Raw genomic sequence first — 12,286 nt, 5'->3', positions numbered from 1 at the left:
GTCCCGCGATGAAGGATTGTCTCCACGGATCGTGAGCTTGTCATGGGCTAAGTTGGGACACCCCTGCAGGGTTTAAACTTTCGAGAGTCCTGCCCACGGTTATGTGGCAGATCGGAATTTGTTAATATCTGGTTGTAGAGGACTTGAAGTAAACTTAATTAAAATACACCAACCGCGTGTGTAACCATGACTGTCTCTTCTAGGGGAAGTTCGAGAGGAGAACACGGTTGTGTTATGTTTGAATGTAAGTAGTTCAGGATCACTTCTTGATCATTACTAGGTCGCGACTGTTGCGTAGTTTCTCATCTTACTCTTGTACTCGTAAGTTAGCCACCATACATTGCTTAGTCGTTGCTGCAACCTCACCACCTTGCCCATTAAGCTTTGCTAGTATTGATACCCATGGTAATGGGATTGCTGAGTCCTCGTGGCTCACAGATTACTACAACAACAGTTGCAGGTACAGGTAATGCGATGATCTGACGTGAGAGCGATGCTTGCTTGATTTGGAGTTCTTCCGCTTCTTCTTCTTTGTTCAAGGGATAGGTTCCAGGTCGGGGGATCCTGGGCTAGCAGGGTGGATGCCGTTCTTCATATTCGTTTCATTTCATCCGTAGCCGGATCCTGCTCTTATGTATGATGGTTTCTATGTATTGATGTATTGTTGTATGAATGTTGTAACTTGTGGCGAGTATAAGCCTTTATCTTGTATTCTCATCTATTCAATGCATGGTATGTTGTAATGATACCCACCTTGCTATGTGCTCGAAATGCAGTTGTGCCCCAATCATGAGTTCATCACGTGATTGGGATAGAATCGCATGTTGGGCGCTACAACTCTAGTGCAAGTGGGAGATTGAAGGAAATATGCCCTAGAGGCAATAATAAAGTTGTTATTTTATATTTCCTTATATCATGATAAATGTTTATTATTCATCCTAGAATTATATTAATCAGAAACTTGATACATGTGTGGATACATAGACAAAACACCATGTCCCTAGTAAGCCTCTACTAGACTAGCTCGTTTACCAAAGATGGTTAAGTTTCCTAACCATGGACGTGTGTTGTCATTTGATGAATGAGATCACATCATTAGGAGAATGATGTGATGGACAAGACCCATCCGTTAGCTTAGTGATTATCCACAAGTATAGGGGGTCAATTGTACCTCCTTTCGATAAGTAAGAGTGTCAACCCCAACGAGGAGCAGAAGGAAATGACAAGTAGTTTCCAGTAAGGTAATGCCTGCAAGTGCTGAAATTGGAAGTAGCCGAGTAGTTTGATAGCAATATAATTTGTAACGAGGAAGTAACGATAGTAGTCACAAAAGTGCAGCAATGTAACCCAATCCTTTTGAGGCAAATGACATGCCAAAACGGTCTCTTATGATAAGCAAAGCGTTCTTGAGGGTACACGGGAATTTCGTCTAGTCACTTTCATCATGTTGGTTTAATTCGTGTTTGCTACTTTGATAATTTGATGTGTGGGTGGACCGGTGCTTAGGTGTTGTTCTTACTTGAACAAACCTCCTACTTATGATTAACCCTCCCATAAGCATCCACAACTACGAGAAAAGTATTAAGAATAAATTCTAACCATAGCATTAAACTTTTGGATCCAATCGGTCCCTTACGGAATAGCGCATAAACTGGGGTTTAAGCTTCTGTCACTCTCGCAACCCATCATCTAATTGCTACTCCACAATGCATTCCCTTAGGACCAAATATGACGAAGTGTCATGTAGTCGATGTTCACATGACACCACTAAGGGAATCACAACATACATACTATCAAAATATCGATCACCATATCAAATTCACATGATTACTTGCAACATGATTTCTCGTGTGACCTCAAGAACAAAGGTAGCTACTCACAAATGATAAACATGCTCATGATCAGAGGGGAATTAAATAGCATATTGGATCTGAACATATAATCTTCCACCAAATAAACCATATAGTAATCAACTACAAGATGTAATCAACACTACTAGTCACCCACAAGTAGCAATCTATAGTTCTAATAACAAGATTGAACACAAGAGATGAACTAGGGTTTGAGAGGAGATGGTGTTGTTGAAAATAGAAATTTCATCATATACTTCTCATGAATAAGTAATTGTTCATCACACAATCGAAGTATAAAGCAAAAACTATATTAGAAACCAACAAACTATGTTCTCAGTCAACTTTGCAACTACAATTCATCATCTTTTCAGGAAGAGTCACGTGTCGGAGCCTTTAGGCAAGTCCACATACTCAACCATCATATAGTCTTCTATGATTTCTAACACTCACCTCGTACCCATGAGCAAAACGTTTCAACCGGACACATAGAAAGATAGGGGCTTATGATTTTGCCTCCCAACATACTCACCTCAAGGGTGATGTCAACAATAATAACTCATGCCACCCATATTCAACTGGACATTTATGCCTAGATCTTTCCTCACCACATGATGCTTGCCAAAGGAGAAAAATAAAAGAAATAAAGAGAAAAACTTTGACTCTTTGCATAAAAGTAAAAGATAGGCCCATCGCAGAGGGAAGAAGAGGTTGCCATGCGCTTGTTTGTTTGTATGCTCAATACCCTAGTGCAAAAGAACGTCATGTTACATTGCCCCTTGTGATGGCGACCTTTATTATGCAGTTTGTCCCTTTTGTTCTTCACCATCACAAGTTCGTGCAACACTCAATTTTCTGTTACACTAAATGATCTCACACTTTTAGAAGCAATTTTTATTGCCTTTTTGCACCCGATGACAACTTACTTGAGGGATCTTGCTCAATCCCTAGGTAGGTATAGTGGACACTTGAAAATGAGATTTGGGTTTAAGGGTTTTTGGATGCACAAGTAGTATCTCTACTTAGTGCGGAATTTTTGGCTAGCAAAGATAGGGGGCAAGCACCACATGTTAAAGGATCTATGACAATATGACTTCTATGTGAATATGAACAAACATAAATCATTAAGTTGTCTTCCTTGTCGAACGTCAACAATTTTGACATATATTATTTTGATGAGGGCTCACAATCACAAAAGATTTCTAGGATAGTATATATATATATATGTGTGTGTGTGTGTGAATCTTCTCTTCCCTTATTAATTCTTTCATGAGTTGCATCATTGACTAGTGATATGTTTGTCAATCTCTAATAAAATTTTCTACTTATACTTTTCCTTATGTGGTGCCATCACCTACCATAGGATTAGTATATAATATTTTCTTTATTTATTTCCTTTCTTTTATTTGTTTCCTTTCTGATTTCTTTTATTTTATTTGCAACATGAAAGTAAAGAAAGCAAAAACTCATAGTAAACTTTATTAAATAACCTGCACACGATTACAAGGATAGATCACTAAGCAAACACTCAAAGAAGAAAGGATTGAACTAGACTTTTATTCATCTAAAGCAAAAGGATCAAACTAAAATAAGTAAAAGCAAAAACATAGTGGGATGATACGATACCGGGGCACCTCCTCCAAGCTTGGCGGAAGCCAAGGGGAGTGCCCATACCCGATACTCAATTCTCCTTTGGTGGTGAAGAAGATGATGGTGATGAAGAAGAGATCTTGTCCTCGGGTTTCCATGGCAGTGGTCCACCATCGTGAGAGGAGGAGTGAGTCTCACGAGTCCTGCAACGAGCAGCCAAACTCATACCTTTAAACCTCGCCTCATATTCAAAGACTTGGTTTTGAAGATCATAGATCTGGCTTTGGAGGAAGTTGATTTGCTCGTTAAGGGTGAATATGATGTCCTTCATGGACTTGCCATCCACCTTGAGATCATGGGAAAGGTCTGTGATCATGAGGTGAATGGCATTGAGCCCACGCTCCACCATCCCCTCGCACCGGAAGACGTCTTGATCCATAGCTTCGAGCCTGGCCTCCACGGTTCCCGTCCCCCTGGGAAATGGCACATCGCGGAGGTGAAGCACCCCCTCCTTCATCTAGATGACCTGAGGGTGCTGCACCACCTCCCGCAGATATGGGTTGATGACGTTCTTGAAGAACTTGTCCTTAGAGGGGCTTGAAGAGGCCATGGTAGATGGGATCTGATAGAAAACAAGGAAAAAGAGAAGAGAGGATTTCTCCGCTATACGGTGATCAATTAGTTTGGAAAGTATATATAGATTTTTTATCTTGGAGGACAAGCATATGGTAGAAAAACGGAGTACGGAAGGTGTCCCATGTGGGCACAACCCACCTATGCACGCCAGGCAAGCCAGGCGCGCCCTGGTGTCTTGTGCCCACCAGGGGATGCTTCCTGGAAGTTTCTTTATTCCCAAAATTATAAAATATTAGCTATGGGATAGATTATACCTGCTTCCAAAAGTTTTAATATTTCCGTTCTGTTACCACTTCTTTCATCTTTGGATTTAACCGACGTTGGTGATCAACAACGGGTTTAGCATCAGGTTCCAAATTAATTTTGTGCTGACATAGAATTGGACTAATGCCCTTTAAATCATCAAGAATATATCCAATAGCATCATGGTGCTTCCTTAGAACTTTTAATAATCTTTCTTCTTCATGTTCTGAAAGGTTATCACTAACAATAACAGGATATATCTTCTTTTCATCAACATAAGCATATTTCAAAGTGTCTGGCAATTGTTTTAATTCAAACACAGGATCACCTTTAGGTGGAGAAGGACCTCCTAGAGTTTCAATAGGCAAATTGTGTTTAAGTAGAGGATGTTGTTCAAACAAAATTTTATCTATTTCATTTCTTTCATGCATATGAAAATCATTCTCATGGTCTAGCAAATATTGTTTTAAAGGATCAGTAGGTGGTATAGCAATAGAAGCAAGACCAATTAATTCATCCTTACTAGGCAATTCTTTTTCATGAAGCTTTCTACTAAACTTGGGAAAATTAAACTCATGAGACTCATTACCAAAACTAACACCGGCAGTTTATTTCTCACAATCTATATTAGCATTAACGGTGTTCAAGAAAGGTCTACCAAAAATAATGGGACAAAAGTCATCTTGTGGGGAACCAAGAACAAGAAAATCAGTAGGGTATTTTATTTTCCCACACAAGACTTCAACATCTCTAACAATACCAATTGGTGATATAGTGTCTCTATTAGCAAGTTTAATAGTAACATCTATTTCTTCTATCTCTGTGGGTGCTATATCTTTCATAATTTCTTGATATAAGGTATAAGGAATAGCACTCACACCAGCACCTATGTGACATAAACCATGATAACAATGATCTCCTATTTTAACTGAGATGACATGTATGCCAACAGCGGGTCTCTGTTTATCTTCCTTATCAGGTTTGGCAATTCTAGCAGCTTCTTCACAGAAGTAAATAACATGCCCATCCATATCTTCTTCCAAGAGATCTTTAACCATAGAAATACTAGGTTCTACTTTAATTTGTTCATTAGGTTTAGGTGTTCTAATATATCTTTTGTTAACCACAGTTGAAACTTCAGCATGTTCCTTTATCCTAACAGGGAAAGGTGGTTTCTCAATATAAGCAGAAGGAACAACTGGATCAACATTATAAATTATAGTTTCTTATTTAACTGGTAATGGTTCTTTAATTTCTTCTTTAATAAGTGGGTGATATTTAAACCACTTCTCTTTAGGGAGTTCAACCTGAGTAGCAAATGATTCACAAAAGGAGGCTACTATCTCAGAGTCAAGTCCATATTTAGTGCTAAACTTTTGAAAGGCATCGGTATCCATAAAAGATTTAACACAATCATACTCAAGTTTAATACCTGACTCCTTACCTTTGTCGAGTTCCCAATCTTTAGTTTTGTGTTTAATTCTTCCAAAAGATCCCATCGGAATTCCATAGTCTTCTTCATAAAGGAACCAACACAAGAAGTATTAAGCATGGTTTGATCATTACGAGAAGCCGGGCATAAAAGTTTTGAATACTAATTTCTCTTGAGAGCTCATGATTGGGGCATGAATATAACATTGACTTAATCCTCGCCCAAGCTAGAGAGATACTTTATCCTTCATGTGGCCAAAAATTATACATATCATTCCGATCACGATGAACTAGATGCATTAGACAATTTTTTGTGGAATAAGTTCGTTCTTATCATTAGGAACAAACGTTATACCTCCTTTCTTAGGAACACAATGAACAGGACTTACCCATCTACTATCAGCTATGGGATAGATTATACCTGCTTCCAAAAGTTTTAATATTTCCGTTCTTACCACTTCTTTCATCTTTGGATTTAACCGACGTTGGCGATCAACAACGGGTTTAGCATCAGGTTCCATATTAATTTTGTGCTGACATACAATGGGACTAATGCCCTTTAAATTATCAAGAATATATCCAATAGCATCATGGTGCTTCCTTAGAACTTTTAATAATCTTTCTTCTTCATGTTCTGAAAGGTTAGCACTAACAATAACAGGATATATCTTCTTTTCATCAACATAAGCGTATTTCAAAGTGTCTGGCAATTGTTTTAATTCAAACACAGGATCACCTTTAGGTGGAGAAGGATCTCCTAGAGTTTCAGTAGGCAAGTTGTGTTTAAGTAGAGGACGTTGTTCAAACAAAATTTTATCTATTTCATTTCTTTCATGCATATGAAAATCATTCTCATGGTCTAGCAAATATTGTTTTAAAGGATCAGTAGGTGGTATAGCAATAGAAGCAAGACCAATTAATTCATCCTTACTAGGCAATTCTTTTTCATGAAGCTTTCTACTAAACTTGGGAAAATTAAACTCATGAGACTCATTACCAAAACTAACACCGGCAGTTTGTTTCTCACAATCTATCTTAGCATTAACGGTGTTCAAGAAAGGTCTACCAAAAATAATGGGAGAAAAGTCATCTTGTGGGGAACCAAGAACAAGAAAATCAGTAGGGTATTTTATTTTCCCACACAAGACTTCAACATCTCTAACAATCCCAATTGGTGATATAGTGTCTCCATTAGCAAGTTCAATAGTAACATCTATTTCTTCTATCTCTGTGGGTGCTATATATTTCATAATTTCTTGATATAAGGTATAAGGAATAGCACTCACACCAGCACCTATGTGACATAAACCATGATAACAATGATCTCCTATTTTAACTGAGATGACATGTATGCCAACAGCGGGTCTCTGTTTATCTTCCTTATCAGGTTTGGCAATTCTAGCAGCTTCTTCACAGAAGTAAATAACATGCCCATCCATATCTTCTTCCAAGAGATCTTTAACCATAGAAATACTAGGTTCTACTTTAATTTGGTCATCAGGTTTAGGTGTTCTAATATATCTTTTGTTAACCACAGTTGAAACTTCAGCATGTTCCTTTATCCTAACAGGGAAAGGTGGTTTCTCAATATAAGCAGAAGGAACAACTGGATCAACATTATAAATTATAGTTTCTTATTTAACTGGTAATGGTTCTTTAATTTCTTCTTTAATAAGTGGGTGATATTTAAACCACTTCTCTTTAGGGAGTTCAACCTGAGTAGCAAATGATTCACAAAAGGAGGCTACTATCTCAGAGTCAAGTCCATATTTAGTGCTAAACTTTTGAAAGGCATCGGTATCCATAAAAGATTTAACACAATCATACTCAAGTTTAATACCTGACTCCTTACCTTTGTCGAGTTCCCAATCTTTAGTTTTGTGTTTAATTCTTCCAAAAGATCCCATCGGAATTCCATAGTCTTCTTCATAAAGGAACCAACACAAGAAGTATTAAGCATGGTTTGATCATTACGAGAAGCCGGGCATAAAAGTTTTGAATACTAATTTCTCTTGAGAGCTCATGATTGGGGCATGAATATAACATTGACTTAATCCTCGCCCAAGCTAGAGAGATACTTTATCCTTCATGTGGCCAAAAATTATACATATCATTCCGATCACGATGAACTAGATGCATTAGACAATTTTTTGTGGAATAAGTTCGTTCTTATCATTAGGAACAAACGTTATACCTCCTTTCTTAGGAACACAATGAACAGGACTTACCCATCTACTATCAGCTATGGGATAGATTATACCTGCTTCCAAAAGTTTTAATATTTCCGTTCTTACCACTTCTTTCATCTTTGGATTTAACCGACGTTGGCGATCAACAACGGGTTTAGCATCAGGTTCCATATTAATTTTGTGCTGACATACAATGGGACTAATGCCCTTTAAATCATCAAGAATATATCCAATAGCATCATGGTGCTTCCTTAGAACTTTTAATAATCTTTCTTCTTCATGTTCTGAAAGGTTAGCACTAACAATAACAGGATATATCTTCTTTTCATCAACATAAGCGTATTTCAAAGTGTCTGGCAATTGTTTTAATTCAAACACAGGATCACCTTTAGGTGGAGAAGGATCTCCTAGAGTTTCAGTAGGCAAGTTGTGTTTAAGTAGAGGACGTTGTTCAAACAAAATTTTATCTATTTCATTTCTTTCATGCATATGAAAATCATTCTCATGGTCTAGCAAATATTGTTTTAAAGGATCAGTAGGTGGTATAGCAATAGAAGCAAGACCAATTAATTCATCCTTACTAGGCAATTCTTTTTCATGAAGCTTTCTACTAAACTTGGGAAAATTAAACTCATGAGACTCATTACCAAAACTAACACCGGCAGTTTGTTTCTCACAATCTATCTTAGCATTAACGGTGTTCAAGAAAGGTCTACCAAAAATAATGGGAGAAAAGTCATCTTGTGGGGAACCAAGAACAAGAAAATCAGTAGGGTATTTTATTTTCCCACACAAGACTTCAACATCTCTAACAATCCCAATTGGTGATATAGTGTCTCCATTAGCAAGTTCAATAGTAACATCTATTTCTTCTATCTCTGTGGGTGCTATATATTTCATAATTTCTTGATATAAGGTATAAGGAATAGCACTCACACCAGCACCTATGTGACATAAACCATGATAACAATGATCTCCTATTTTAACTGAGATGACATGTATGCCAACAGCGGGTCTCTGTTTATCTTCCTTATCAGGTTTGGCAATTCTAGCAGCTTCTTCACAGAAGTAAATAACATGCCCATCCATATCTTCTTCCAAGAGATCTTTAACCATAGAAATACTAGGTTCTACTTTAATTTGGTCATCAGGTTTAGGTGTTCTAATATATCTTTTGTTAACCACAGTTGAAACTTCAGCATGTTCCTTTATCTTAACAGGGAAAGGTGGTTTCTCAATATAAGCAGAAGGAACAACTGGATCAACATTATAAATTATAGTTTCTTATTTAACTGGTAATGGTTCTTTAATTTCTTCTTTAATAAGTGGGTGATATTTAAACCACTTCTCTTTAGGGAGTTCAACCTGAGTAGCAAATGATTCACAAAAGGAGGCTACTATCTCAGAGTCAAGTCCATATTTAGTGCTAAACTTTTGAAAGGCATCGGTATCCATAAAAGATTTAACACAATCATACTCAAGTTTAATACCTGACTCCTTACCTTTGTCGAGTTCCCAATCTTTAGTTTTGTGTTTAATTCTTCCAAAAGATCCCATCGGAATTCCATAGTCTTCTTCATAAAGGAACCAACACAAGAAGTATTAAGCATGGTTTGATCATTACGAGAAGCCGGGCATAAAAGTTTTGAATACTAATTTCTCTTGAGAGCTCATGATTGGGGCATGAATATAACATTGACTTAATCCTCGCCCAAGCTAGAGAGATACTTTATCCTTCATGTGGCCAAAAATTATACATATCATTCCGATCACGATGAACTAGATGCATTAGACAATTTTTTGTGGAATAAGTTCGTTCTTATCATTAGGAACAAACGTTATACCTCCTTTCTTAGGAACACAATGAACAGGACTTACCCATCTACTATCAGCTATGGGATAGATTATACCTGCTTCCAAAAGTTTTAATATTTCCGTTCTTACCACTTCTTTCATCTTTGGATTTAACCGACGTTGGCGATCAACAACGGGTTTAGCATCAGGTTCCATATTAATTTTGTGCTGACATACAATGGGACTAATGCCCTTTAAATCATCAAGAATATATCCAATAGCATCATGGTGCTTCCTTAGAACTTTTAATAATCTTTCTTCTTCATGTTCTGAAAGGTTAGCACTAACAATAACAGGATATATCTTCTTTTCATCAACATAAGCGTATTTCAAAGTGTCTGGCAATTGTTTTAATTCAAACACAGGATCACCTTTAGGTGGAGAAGGATCTCCTAGAGTTTCAGTAGGCAAGTTGTGTTTAAGTAGAGGACGTTGTTCAAACAAAATTTTATCTATTTCATTTCTTTCATGCATATGAAAATCATTCTCATGGTCTAGCAAATATTGTTTTAAAGGATCAGTAGGTGGTATAGCAATAGAAGCAAGACCAATTAATTCATCCTTACTAGGCAATTCTTTTTCATGAAGCTTTCTACTAAACTTGGGAAAATTAAACTCATGAGACTCATTACCAAAACTAACACCGGCAGTTTGTTTCTCACAATCTATCTTAGCATTAACGGTGTTCAAGAAAGGTCTACCAAAAATAATGGGAGAAAAGTCATCTTGTGGGGAACCAAGAACAAGAAAATCAGTAGGGTATTTTATTTTCCCACACAAGACTTCAACATCTCTAACAATCCCAATTGGTGATATAGTGTCTCCATTAGCAAGTTCAATAGTAACATCTATTTCTTCTATCTCTGTGGGTGCTATATATTTCATAATTTCTTGATATAAGGTATAAGGAATAGCACTCACACCAGCACCTATGTGACATAAACCATGATAACAATGATCTCCTATTTTAACTGAGATGACATGTATGCCAACAGCGGGTCTCTGTTTATCTTCCTTATCAGGTTTGGCAATTCTAGCAGCTTCTTCACAGAAGTAAATAACATGCCCATCCATATCTTCTTCCAAGAGATCTTTAACCATAGAAATACTAGGTTCTACTTTAATTTGGTCATCAGGTTTAGGTGTTCTAATATATCTTTTGTTAACCACAGTTGAAACTTCAGCATGTTCCTTTATCCTAACAGGGAAAGGTGGTTTCTCAATATAAGCAGAAGGAACAACTGGATCAACATTATAAATTATAGTTTCTTATTTAACTGGTAATGGTTCTTTAATTTCTTCTTTAATAAGTGGGTGATATTTAAACCACTTCTCTTTAGGGAGTTCAACCTGAGTAGCAAATGATTCACAAAAGGAGGCTACTATCTCAGAGTCAAGTCCATATTTAGTGCTAAACTTTTGAAAGGCATCGGTATCCATAAAAGATTTAACACAATCATACTCAAGTTTAATACCTGACTCCTTACCTTTGTCGAGTTCCCAATCTTTAGTTTTGTGTTTAATTCTTCCAAAAGATCCCATCGGAATTCCATAGTCTTCTTCATAAAGGAACCAACACAAGAAGTATTAAGCATGGTTTGATCATTACGAGAAGCCGGGCATAAAAGTTTTGAATACTAATTTCTCTTGAGAGCTCATGATTGGGGCATGAATATAACATTGACTTAATCCTCGCCCAAGCTAGAGAGATATTTTATCCTTCACGTGGCCAAAAATTATGTATGTATAATTCCGATCACGGTGAACTAGATGCATTGGACAATTGTTTTGGTGGAACTCCAATTTGAAACAATTCCAATTCCATGATCCAATATCATCACATAGCCCATACCATGCCAATGCTTTTCCCTCCAAAGATAAAGGCAAAAACTTCTTCATAACTTTATCTCCGGGTAAACCTACAAGCTTAAACAATCGACAAATTTCTTCTACATATATCAAGTGCATATCAGGATGTTCGGTTCCATCTCCTACATAATGATTAGCTAGCAGTTGTTCTATCATACCCGAAGGAATTTCATATTCAATATTTTCAGTAGGTGTAGTAGGTTGAGGGGTAGCTAATTGTGGTTCCGAACAAGGTGAAGATACCCTGAACAAACCCCTCAAAGGATTATTTTCCATAGTAACAAGTGACAATAAATTTCAACACACCGTATAAATGTTTCCTTACGAAAGGTGCTTCACTCCCTGGAAACGGCGCCAGAAAATAGACTTGATGACCCACAAGTATAGGGGATCAATTGAAGCTCTTTTCGATAAGTAAGAGTGTCGAACCCAATGAGGAGCAGAAGGAAATGACAAGTAGTTTCCAGTAAGGTAATGTATGCAAGTGCTGAAATGGTAAGTAGCAGAGTAGTTTGATAGCAATATAATTTGTAACAAGCAAGTAACGATAGTAGTAACAAAAGTGCAGCAAGGTATCCCAATCCTTTTGAGGCAAAGGACAGGACAAAACAGTCTCTTATGATA

This window comes from Triticum urartu, chromosome 3A, assembly GCF_056163025.1.
Source record: "Triticum urartu cultivar PI428250 chromosome 3A, HENAU_Tu73, whole genome shotgun sequence".
Taxonomy (NCBI): domain Eukaryota; kingdom Viridiplantae; phylum Streptophyta; class Magnoliopsida; order Poales; family Poaceae; genus Triticum; species Triticum urartu.
This window is presented reverse-complemented; position numbering follows the sequence as displayed.